At 41.9% G+C, this 13025-nt stretch overlaps 1 protein-coding gene across 6 annotated transcripts in view; it reads left to right on the top strand.

Annotated features, from left to right (window-relative positions):
- Window positions 1-7769: 7769 nt before the first annotated feature.
- sptbn2 (spectrin, beta, non-erythrocytic 2) overlaps window positions 7770-13025 on the top strand; it is a 92733-nt gene continuing 87477 nt past the window's right edge. For 5 of the 6 annotated variants that reach the window (XM_061739637.1, XM_061739636.1, XM_061739639.1 and 2 more), the window contains exon 1: window positions 7770-8195. The gene's annotated coding sequence lies outside the window, so the exon portion shown is untranslated. Of the gene's footprint in view, window positions 8196-8417; window positions 8482-13025 lie in introns of those variants that run through there. The other variant, XM_061739634.1, reaches the window with a different exon arrangement.

The following is a 13025-nucleotide window of genomic DNA, read 5'->3' as shown; positions in this document are numbered from 1 at the left end:
ATCATGAGAAAATCTGAACCTAATCCCCCAAAAAGTTGGAACACTGAATCAGAATGTAATGCCTTGTTAACCATTTCACCCTTGAATTTGACTGAGACTGGTAGAAAAACAACATATTTAAAAGGTTCAAGGTTCAAGGTTCACTTTATTGTCAGTTCAAAAGTCCAAGTACAAGTTGAACGAAATTTCGTTGCCAATGGCTCAAAGCAAGCAATAAAAACAATTAAAACACTAAAAACTCTAAACACTAAAAGATAAGGACACTAGGCTAAAAACTAAAACGCTGGTACTCAAAAGAGCATACAGATATACAGACAGAGTTCAAAGTGCTTGGTGCAGAACTGTAGACAGTCATTGTCATGGGTAGACAGGGAACGGGTTCTGTTTATTTAAAAGTCTTATGGAGTGGGGGAAAAAGTGATATACGCAGAAAAACACCTGGACAGATTGATATTTATGGATGACAGATCACATCTTCTTTTGACAACAGTCAGATGTCATCAGATGTCAAACTGATCATCATTAACTGTGTCTTTCCTGATGTGCCAGTGACCCATACTATGTGCACTAATGTGCCCCCATGCTGGACCAGGAACAATTTGCTGATACTAAGCTGGAATGTCTCTCTCTCCACCCACTTGTGTTAACTATATTCTTTGTTTGGTAGAGTTTTTTTCATGCATTTATTGATGCAGCAACAAACTGACATACAGGACTGTCTCAGAAAATTAGAATATTGTGATAAAGTCCTTTATTTTCTGTAATGCAAAAATGTCATACATTCTGGATTCATTACAAATTAACTGAAATATTGCAAGCCTTTTATTATTTTAATATTGCTGATCATGGCTTACAGCTTAAGAAAACTCAAATATCCTATCTCAAAGAATTTGAATATTCTGGGAATCTTAATCTTAAATTGTAAGCCATAATCAGCAATATTAAAATAATAAAAGGCTTGCAATGTTTCAGTTGATTTGTAATGAATCCAGAATGTATGACATTTTTGTTTTTTTTAATTGCATTACAGAAAATAAAGAACTTTATCACAATATTCTAATTTTCTGAGACAGTCCTGTATTTGAATCATAAAGTATTCCTGTAGGTTTGACCAGAGCAGAATGAGTTGAAGATTATAGCCATGTATACATTTAAAAAAATCTGGATTCTCTCAGTTTTTGAATGACATTATGTCTTAGATGATAATCTAAATAACAAACATTTGTTTGTTTGCCAACAGACCTTCAGAGAGTGGGTAGCCTCTCCCAATCTTTTCTTCTGTCTATACAGCAATCATGTTATTGAACTATGGACAGCTAACCTAATTAGCTGGGGGATGCCCTGCCAGGAGTTTCTTTTCCCAAGTCTATATCATCGGCCAGAAAAGTGGCATGCTCAACTCAAAAATCCAAATAAAGTATGCCTGCATGGGTTCCCTCTGGGTACTCCGGTTTCCTCCCACAGTCCAAAAAACATGCATAGTAGGTTAACTAGTGATTCTAAATGGCCCGTAGGTGTGAGTGTGAGTGTGCATGGTTGTGTGTATATATGTGGCCCTGCGATGGACTGGTGATCTTTCCAGGGTGTAACCCCTGCCTCTCGTCTGAACATTAGCTGGGAGAGGCTCCAGCAGACCCCCGTGACCCTGCAAAGGATATAGCGGGTATAGATAATGGATGGATGGATGGATGGATGGCTGGCTGGCTGGCTGGCTGGCTGGCTGGATGGATGGATGGATGGATGGATGGATGGATGGATGGATGGATGGATGGATGGATGGATGGATGGATGGATGGATGGATGGATGGATGGATGGATGGATGGATGGATGGATGGATGAATGCTGAGCCCCCCAATTAAAAACAAACAAACAAAATATCATCCATATTCAGGGCCGCCGCAAGGGGTGTGCAAACCGTGCGGGGCCTCGCGCCCCAAGGGGCCTCGCGCTATGGGCCGTTTTTTTTTTTTTTTTTTTTCAAATTTATTTATTTTTTTTCGTTTTTTTTTTTCCTTCTTTCCCTTATAAATATCAACAGTCACGTTCCATTACAGACCTAAATATGTACTAGTCTGTGCATATCAATAAATATATGTGCAAGGATGACGCGTGTCTGTTGTTCAATACAACTGATCAGACCAAGCGCAGACACAAGCTGCTCTGATCCAGACGGGTGGAGTTGGAACAAACTGTCACACAATGTTGAGAGAACAAGACAGATTCAGGAAGTTTACATCAGGGGATGAAAAAAGAAAAAAAACTAAAGAAAATGGAAGAGTTTAAATGCCTCTCTGAAAGGCTCGTTTGATAAATTTGTTACAAAAATCCCCGATCCGACCGGGTCTCAAGCACCCGTGGGGCCCCGCGTCGAGGCAAGAGATGATGATGAGGCAGGGGAAGGTATCCAGTATTTTGCTAATTGGAGAGTTAAAATTGCGCATATAAACACCCGATCTGACCCGAAAAACCCAAAAAATTTTGCGCTCACTCGCTACGCTCACGTGCGAGGCCCCCCCCAGCCATTTTGCACAGGGCCTCGCAAATCTCCCAGGCAGGGGTTACACCCTGGACAGATCACCAGTCCATCGCAGGGCCACATATAAACACACAAACCAAGTTCACTCACACTCACACCTACGGGCAATTTAGAATCATCAATTAACCTTTTCGAAGACTTTTCGAAGCAATATAAAAGTTTGGATGCCAAAGGCTATTTTAACAACCCCCCACACACACAAAAAAAACGCAAAAAATCCCCCCAAAAAATCACAATATCAATTTTTTTCCATGCACTTTACTGAAATGAGTGTGCTGAGTCAGGTAATTTTCTGATATGTGTTGATTGTGCAAAATTATTATTACTGATACTACAGACGCATTGGAAAAGAGTGTTTCCTTTTAAACCGTTTCAGTTACAATAACACAGTACATTCACACCAAGCTTGCAAAAGACTCAAACCACACCAACAACACGGTAGAATTTCCTCATGACCACTAACTGCTTCTAATGAGTAGCATGCTACTTTGTGAAGTGCTCAACCTTCCCTCAGAGACCCATCATCTCCATAAAAGCTTGGCCACTACCACTATTTTGGGGAGCTACACCCATACTCACAGATATGGTACACACCCTGCAGAAAACAGGCAGCACAACAGGGAGCCACTCCTCCAAGAAAGTAATTACGGTGGAAGAGTTTGGGTGTTCTTGATTCCCTGTCAACCGAGTACTGAGTAGGGATCATTTCTCATTCAGCATCCTTTATGTTCTCCCTCAGTGGGGAAACTCTCTTTGTTGGCAGCAGTACACTTAACACACACATGCAGGGGAGGGGTAAAAGAAAAGTCAAAAGTAAAAAATATGTATAATTAAAAAATATGAACAGTATATACAGTACATTGGAAAAAAAAGAAACAGTGCAACAGTTTGAAGTTTGAAGTGTGAATTTATTCACAATACCATAATAATAGTTGCAATAATACAATCGAATTAAGTGGGTAGAGTGAATGGGTCCCCCAAGGAAGCTAGGAAAGCTTATAGGTGGGGGCCCATAGTTCATATAACGGTAGTGGTACAGTCAATGGAATAAGCAGTTACCATCTGTAAAGAGGTGGTGGATAAATGCATACAAAGTACACCAATACACTTAACATACATACTTAACATTACATACACATACAATCATACACATACTGTACATCCCAGCAGTCCATGAAGAAGCATTTTTATATAATATATAATTTAGTAAAAGATTATGTTTTAGTTGTCTTTTAAACTTGGAGATAGAAGGCAACACCATCATCAAACCTATTCCAAATCTGCAGCCCCCTGAAAACAACACTCATACTGGCGCGCACATGTCGGCGACATTTCCCTAATATGGGTGGTTTGATTCTTGTTTGGTGTGTGTGTGCTGAGGACTGGAGATTGGCACAAGACTACTAAGTCTAGGGTTGAGCCTGTTGACAATTTGAAACATAAGACAAGCATTATGATAATCGTTTAACTCAGCCAGTCTTAGCAACTCAAAGCGGTGAAAATGAGGGTGGGTGGGGGAATTTATCTCTGACCAAGACAGGGCCCGTATGACTTTCTTTTGCAAAGATACTAGTTTTTTGAGATGGCTTGTGAAGGTGTTGCACCATGTCACATTACAGTAGTTGAGATGAGGTTCAAAGAGAGTTTAGTACAACGTAAGAAGGGCAGACAGAGGAAGGAAGTGTCTGATCTTGTAGAACAAGCCAACATACTTGGACAGTTTGTTTACAAAATGGTCAATATGACATTTAAAATTGAGAGAGTCATCAATATGGACCCCCAGGAATTTAGTGGCATATACTCTTTTTATTTCCTGCCCATTTATTTTAAATAGGCAGTAACCAGTGTGGACAAACAGTGCAACAGTCCATCCATCCATCCATCCATCCATCCATCCATCCATCCATCCATCCATCCATCCATCCATCCATCCATCCATCCATCCATCCATCCATCCATCCATCCATCCATCCACCTACCTATCCATCCATCCATCCATTATTAGGCCTGTGTTGAAAAAAATCGATTTTCCGATTCTAAATCAATTATCATATTAATTCCTAAAAATCGATTCGTATGTCTAAAGATCGATTTTTTTTTTCATCATTACAACTTTTGGTATTTTTTTGTTTATGCTCAAAAAAGGAATTTTTTGTTGGACACAAGAATAACTGGTGCCATGTTTTTGCCTTTAAATATGTTTAAAGGTATGAAAACATTAAAGTATTCAGTTATAATTGCATAAATTGTCTATATTTCATTACTTTATATACTGTCTTGTGGTTACATTTGCATAAAATGCTGAAAACCAAATTCTCAAAAATTAAAAACTGAAATAGACCAAAAATGAAATAAATTTAATGGAATGTGGGAAAAAATAAAAACGATTTCATCCGTCTCTGTTTCCTCCCTGGATCTGTTTGGTAATTCTGCCACATGATGTTTCTGAAAGCAGTTCTATCAGCATTCTGGGAGGTGATTGGTCCTTACAGCATCATTAGCTGCCAATACTTGCTGTTGAATCTCAATATAATACTAGTATTTATATGTTGCAGAACTACACAGTCATATAATTCATGCAACAGCTCAAAAAACAGTTTTAATAACACTAACCCAAATCGATATCGGAATCGAATCGAATCAAATCGAAACAAACCTTGATAATCGATTCTGAATCTTAAAAATTGGAATCGAATCGATTCATGACATTTGAATGGACCCCCAGCCCTATCCATCATCTATACCTGCTTATTCAGGGTCATGTGGGTCTGCTGGAGCCTGTCCCAGATTAAGTCAAAGGTACACCTGGACCTGGGACAGGTCGCCATTCCATAACAGGGCCACATACAAAGCACCAACAGCACACTCACTCATATGGGCAATTTCGTATAACAAGTGAACCTTATATTCCTGTTTTCAGGACTGTGGGAGGAAGTGGGAGTACACTGGCAAAAACCCACACAAGCACAGGGAGAACCTGCAAACCTCACAGCGAAAGACCTGTACCAAGAGTCAAACTGGGAACCTTGTTACTGTGAGGCCACAGCCAGTAACTAGGACACCACGCTGCCCCAACCATCAAATCCATTTAGCCTTGGTGAGAAAAGCCAAAGGAACAACTCTTGTCCCAGTCCACAGAATCTCCTGCATGAGTACCCTCTCAGGCTTTATGAATAACTCACATCTTGGTGACTTGCTTTACGTCTCAAACCTGCCATTCAGGTGCAGCATACAGTAGTGTGTCAGGAATAATTTAGTGCCAGTGCCGGCCCTACAAGTTCACCTGATGGAATGAATGGAGAGGAAAAGGATGCAAATGTCAAGAATGTGGCATTGAGACTTGGCTTTTGATTTGTAATATTTATTATCAGTAGAATGTGTGTGTCAGTGGACTGTATTATAATGTGGCCCTTAATTAACAGACAAGTGTGTATGTTTATATATTTGATTGGAATGTGAAATATTGTAGCGTTAGCACCAGGGACAGCATCACGCCGAGGGAAAAACATTTCCTTTCTTTAGCTGTTTCAGCTCCAACAACATGAGCATGTGAAGGCTCAGAAATGTGAGGTGTAGGTGGGGGGGTGAGGTGTAGGTGGGGGTGTAGGTGTAGGTGGGGGAGTGAGGTGTAGGTGGGGGTGTGAGGTGTAGGTGGGGGGGTGAGGTGTAGGTGGGGGTGTAGGTGTAGGTGGGGGTGTAAGGTGTAGGTGTGAGGTGTAGGTGGGGGGTGAGGTGTAGGTGTGAGGTGTAGGTGGGGGGTGAGGTATAGGTGGGGGTGTAAGGTGTAGGTGTAGGTGTGAGGTGTAGGTGGGGGTGTAGGTGGGGGAGTGAGGTGTAGGTGGGGGGGTGAGGTGTAGGTGGGGGTGTAGGTGTAGGTGGGGGGTGTGAGGTGTAGGTGGGGGGAGTGAGATGTAGGTGGGGGAGTGAGGTGTAGGTGGGGGAGTGAGGTGTAGGTGGGGGTGTAGGTGTAGGTGGGGGGGAGTGAGGTGTAGGTGGGGGAGTGAGGTGTAGGTGGGGGAGTGAGGTGTAGGTGGGGGGGAGTGAGATGTAGGTGGGGGGTGTGAGGTGTAGGTGTAGGTGGGGGAGTGAGGTGGGGGTGTAGGTGTAGGTGGGGGGGAGTGAGGTGTAGGTGGGGGAGTGAGGTGTAGGTGGGGGTGTGAGGTGTAGGTGGGGGAGTGAGGTGTAGGTGGGGGGTGTGAGGTGTAGGTGGGGGTGTGAGGTGTAGGTGGGGGAGTGAGGTGTAGGTGGGGGGTGTGAGGTGTAGGTGGGGGTGTGAGGTGTAGGTGGGGGGTGTGAGGTGTAGGTGGGGGGTGTGAGGTGTAGGTGGGGGAGTGAGATGTAGGTGGGGGGGTGAGGTGTAGGGGGAGGTGTAGGTGGGGGGTGTGAGGTGTAGGTGGGGGAGTGAGATGTAGGTGGGGGAGTGAGGTGTAGGTGGGGGTGTAGGTGTAGGTGGGGGAGTAGGTGTAGGTGGGGGAGTGAGGTGTAGGTGGGGGTGTAGGTGTAGGTGGGGGAGTGAGGTGTAGGTGGGGGGGAGTGAGGTGTAGGGGGAGGTGTAGGTGGGGGAGTGAGGTGTAGGTGGGGGTGTAGGTGTAGGTGGGGGGGAGTGAGGTGTAGGTGGGGGTGTAGGTGGGGGAGTGAGATGTAGGTGGGGGGGAGTGAGGTGTAGGTGGGGGTGTAGGTGGGGGAGTGAGATGTAGGTGGGGGTGGGTACCTCACTCCCCCACCCCCACCTACACCCCCCACCCCCACCTACACCTCACACCCCCCCACCTACACCTCACTCCCCCACCTACACCCCCACCTACATCTCACTCCCCCACCTACACCTCACACCCCCCACCTACACCTCCCCCTACACCTCACCCCCCCACCTACATCTCACTCCCCCACCTACACCCCCACCTACACCTACACCCCCACCTACACCTCACTCCCCCACCTACACCTACACCCCCACCTACATCTCACTCCCCCACCTACACCTCACACCCCCCACCTACACCTCCCCCTACACCTCACCCCCCCACCTACATCTCACTCCCCCACCTACACCCCCCACCTACACCTACACCCCCACCTACACCTCACTCCCCCACCTACACCTACACCCCCACCTACATCTCACTCCCCCACCTACACCTCACTCCCCCACCTACACCCACACCTCACTCCCCCACCTACACCTCACTCCCCTCTGCTCCACTCCCCCACCTCCCCTCTCTGCTCCACCACCACTCTTCCAGTCACAGGAGCGGGAGTCGGCAGGCTCGCAGCGGCCGTTCGGATGCAGCTCGGCCGCAGGAGGAGGTCAGAGAGAGGCTGCTGCTGCTGCGGATCTCCGTGTCCTAGACCACCCCTCTCCCACCCGGACACCCACCCACCCGGGGCTTCTTAGCTTTCCTGGGTCTCCCCCCGGATGCCTCTAGTGTGTGTGTGTGTGAGTGTGAGCCCTGCCAGAGCCAGAGAGGGAGCGTGGTTTCGTAACGCGGGCTGCGACCAGAGAGCGGAGGAAACAGCTCTTTCCGAGGATGCGGACCTGAAAACACAGCCAGCGCCATCAGCATCTAAAAGCCGAGTCTGAAGCCTTTTTTTTTTTTAATGTATGGTGAAATATAACATCCAGCGAGAAAATATCATTGGCAGACGGAGAACTGCGGGGTAAGTGGGGGGTTTTTTGTGTGTTTTGTATCCTCTCCGCTGCCAGCAGGCTGCCCACAAATCGACGCAGAGCATACCCCGTAAGGCTGATTTATGGTCACGCGTCACACCAACGCAGAGCCTACGCTGTATGGTTTGGAGTAGTCTACGGCGTAGGCCTCTGCGTCGATGTAACGCGGAACCATAAATCATCCTGTCAGTAAGGCTGAATTCAGGCTCTCCGTTCAACCAACGCAGGTGACTGCTGTTAGCCTCGCCGCTACTATTAGCTCTCCAAGTCAAAAAGGTAGCGCTTTTCTATTGCATTTTCTCCAACAATAGAATACATACATGTGCTTATATTTGTGATGTGTTAACTGCCTGTTTGAGACAGAGACAGAGCCGACAGAGCCTTATTTATTGGGAGCCATCTCTCTCTGCATGTGTCTCTTCTCGCCTTTGTTTGAATCGATGTCAAAACGCAGCCACATTTTTTATCTGCGTGTGTCTGTGGATCTTTGCTTTTCAGCATCTACTGGGGAAAACCACACTAGCCTTGTCTTGTTGCTGAGCCCCTGATTTCTTTTTGGAGGTATTTTTACACTGCTGGCATCTTGTAAAGCTCTGGTGTTTTCTCCCTCTATCTCCCATGTGTGTGGGTTATGTTGTTAAGAGAATTCAGATTTCAACTGCGTGCCTGGCTGGCCTACACTGAGACACACTACAATCTGTCACGTAAAAGTGTGTTAAAGGTTGCCTTTATTAATATGAATCCTAATTAGTTATCTTTTTTTTTTTTTAAATGTGCAAATTTCTCACATTTGCTATTATTGACAACATAGATCAGAGCTGTATAGCCTCGAGTAGACATGTATGGAACCAGGTTTCATGGTAGAACCCACATCAAACATGTGGCAGAAAAGGAAAAACAGGACATTTTTCTCTTCGATTGACAGAGTAGTAAGTGTATAGGACTGTCTCAGAAAATTAGAATATTAAAGTTCTTTATTTTCTGTAATGCAATTTAAAAAAAAATAATAATAATGTCATACATTCTGGATTCATTACAAATCAACTGAAATATTGCAAGCCTTTTATTATTTTAATATTGCTGATTATGGCTTACAGTTTAAGATTAAGATTCCCAGAATGTTGCAACTTTTTGAGATAGGATATTTGAGTTTTCTAACACTGTAAGCCATGATCAGCAATATTAAAATAATAAAAGGCTTGCAATATTTCAGTTGATTTGCAATGAATCCAGAATGTACAGTATGACATTTTTGCATTACAGAAAATAAATGACTTTATCACAATATTCTAATTTTCTGAGACAGTCCTGTAATGTATTGTAAAACTGATGATAACTTCTGGTCATCTTACGAAATCTTGATGGAAGAATTTAGAATCAGAATCATGTTTTTTTGGCCAGGTCAGGTCAAACAAGACATTGGAATTTGACTCGGTTATTTTCGCTCACTTGTACAGTAAATAGGCAATAGACAAATGACAGCTCTGGCTCTTGAGGAAACATAACTACTGGTACTATCTTTATAGTTCAAAGAAGTTTAAGACTACAATCATGACACCTAGAAGGTTATTTTGGCTAGACTGTACCATGGGAAATATTGGACTTTCTCTTAAGGGACATTGATAAAAGCTGTGGATGTTTTGTGAAATCAAGGTTGTGGTCTCTTCATCATAGGGGGGATCACATTACTAAATGTTACTATATGGGTCTTGTTCCAGTACTTCATGTTTTTATCTGAACTTAATACTCATGACTAATTCACAGGCTTACAGGCCAACTAGAAATTGATTTCTTTGAGAATTAGCTTTCTTTTCTCTTCATCATGTCACATTTTCTGTAAACTTATTAATTGTTTTCACATATTCGTAATATGGTTTACTGCTTCTGTTAAAAAGTCATTTTGATTTAAGTAATTACTGCAACGTTGTGTACAGTATAGCCTTTAGACTGACTTGATAGGTTTGGTCTGTGACTGTATTTATTAAGCAATAGAGACAACAAGCAGAAATATGAGCACATTAGAGTTTACCTTCTTAGTCCACACGCGCTTCTGTTACAGTGTGATTAATATTTTCAGTTCTTTTTTTCCTTCACCAAGTGAGCAGAGTGAAAGACAAGCATAATGTGTACTCATGTACTCATTTAAAGCAGCTAAAGGATTTTTGGTTCATGTTAAAAGTTCTGTTTCGTCATTATTTGAAGGAATATTTGATTGCTTTTGGGAAATATCTAACCCTCATAGTTTCCTGTCCACACTATTGGCAAAAAACCACTGAATGTGACTTGGGGCTCGTGTTCTGGTTGTCTCTTTTGACAGCTGTATTCCACCACTATGGCAGACATTGACATGTGGACATCATGGCAGTGGCAACTAAAGGCCCCGATATGATGTACAGTCCTCCAGGATTATTACACTATTCTCTTTCAGAATTGACAATTATTTTTCAGCGACAATCTAAAAACATGTGTGTACCAGGTATTATAGACTCAAGAAAGTAATGGCAGAAGACAAAACAAGAGAGAAGAATAAGTCTCAGACACTGTCATAAAGGTGATTTCACCTCTGCACCTATAGAGGCAGCTCTGAGCTAAAACTTGCAAACATTCCTTTGTGCTTCTTTAATTCTTAAAGTTTTGACTATGCCGATATGAAATCACAAGTTTAATCTCTATACTTCTATAAATTATGTATAAAATGCACAGAAAATTGGTGAGGTAACATGATATCACATGATATTTAACGCCTCCTGAACTGAGTCTCACACACTCACCTCTGCCACAACTGGACTCTATTTTTAGTTTGCATTTTACATGATATTTTTAAAACCTTATATTTCATGTTTATTTTAATATTAATTAATGTGCTTTTATTGTCTGAGTGGAAGTGTGGTTGATTTTTATGTTTTGATGAGTTGCTATCAAGTAAAAACGCTGTATATTTCATATTTAGATAATCATTTTTCAGTTCCAGAACTACATAATCTAAAAAAAAAAAGAGTTGAACAGCATTGGATTGTGAAACAAAATATTGTGTTTGTAGTTTAGTTCTGCAGCTCAAATGGTCTCTTATTCATGCATTAAGGCCTTTATGAGTAATAAATGACTCTAATTTCTATTGAAGAATTTTAATTAAAAATGTTTATTTAACATTCCCCACCCATTTTAATTCTCAAATATATTGTGTACTGAATACCAATTTATCTTTCCACAGACACAATTATGTATGTACTATGCAGCACTGATCAGCCATAATATAATATTGCATAGATAATACCAGTGCAATCAACAGAGCTCTAACCTTCCAGGCCTGGAGAAAGAACATCTGAAGTTCCTGCATAGTCTTATGAAATTATCCTGAAGTGTGATTAGGGTCTCTGTGGATTGGGCTTGTTTCGCTCAGATGCAATCAGAAGTTTTTTTCTAGGAGAGGTAAAGGCTGTTTGAACCCTGCCTAAGCACTTTTTATTGGGGTCGTTGCTGTAGAGACAGCAAAAGTCCTTTAGTGTAATTTTGTCACAATGGGTAGTTGTGACTATTCTGCAAAATGTTTTTGGTAGATGGCATGTGTTGAATGTAGGACTGTCTCAGAAAATTAGAATATTGTGATAAAGTTCTTTATTTTCTGTAATGCAATTTAAAAAAAAAAAAAAAAAAAAAAAAGTCAAACATTCTGGATCCATTACAAATCAACTGAAATATTGCAAGCCTTTTATTATTTTAATATTGCTGATTGTGGCTTACAGTTTAAGATTAAGATTCCCAGAATATTCTAATTTTTTGAGATAGGATATTTGAGGTTTCTTAAGCTGTAAGCCATGATCAGCAATATTAAAATAATAAAAGGCTTGCAATATTTCAGTTGATTTGTAATGAATCCAGAATGTATGACATTTTTGCATTACAGAAAATAAAGGACTTGATCACAATATTCTAATTTTCTGAGACAGTCCTGTATATGCTAAGGTGCAGATTTACCCATCACAGTATCGCATTTCAACAGAATGAGCATTGTCATTCCTTTAACATGTTAATGGTTTAATCTCATAACTGGTGCAGGTACAGTATATTTGGCTAGATGTACACTGGAATTATACCACTAGAGGGAGACACAGAGTCTCTTACTTGTTGCTGTTCACCACCTTGAATTATGAGGGTTTAGTTTAGGTGGAGGGTTAAAGAACAGCACGTTCAGTATGTTGAACTAGTAACCCCTTCCTCCTTGGAGTTGTGCCTGACTTCTTGCCTCCAGGATGTGCTGTTATATTGCACATTAAAGTGACGGTTAAAATAATGTGCATCTAAAGTTGCATTTAGAAACATTTATTGATCAGAATGGTTGTTTTGGGGTTTTTTGTTCTTTATCCAACCGTCCTGTGTGATGAATATTGTGATAATGATAATTCATATCTTGAAGAATTTCACTGAACTCATACTGGTATTACAGTCATAGTTACAGATTGAACCGTGGAGCCTTTTTGATGAGAGGCAGCCATGGTTTTACTGTCAGACTGGGTAGTTGGAACAGTGTTCAGCAATAGTACACTACTGTGAATTTAGTTTTCCCTTAGTGCTGATTCTGAAGTACGATGAGAGTATTAGGGCCAAACTAAGACAAAAAAAATGGGAAATTAGGAGAATAAAGTCGTAAAATTACGAGAATAAAGTCATAATGTTGCAAGAATAAAGTTGTAATATTACGAGAATAAAGTCATAATATACCGAGAATAAAGTCGCATCATTACGAGAATAAAGTCGTATCATTACGAGAATAAAGTCGTAACATTACAAGAATAAAGTGGTAATTTATGAGAATAAAGTCA

Source organism: Cololabis saira, chromosome 14, assembly GCF_033807715.1.
Source record: "Cololabis saira isolate AMF1-May2022 chromosome 14, fColSai1.1, whole genome shotgun sequence".
Taxonomy (NCBI): Eukaryota; Metazoa; Chordata; class Actinopteri; order Beloniformes; family Belonidae; genus Cololabis; species Cololabis saira.
Note: the sequence above shows the minus strand (reverse complement) of the source record. Positions and strands in the feature narration are given on the sequence as shown.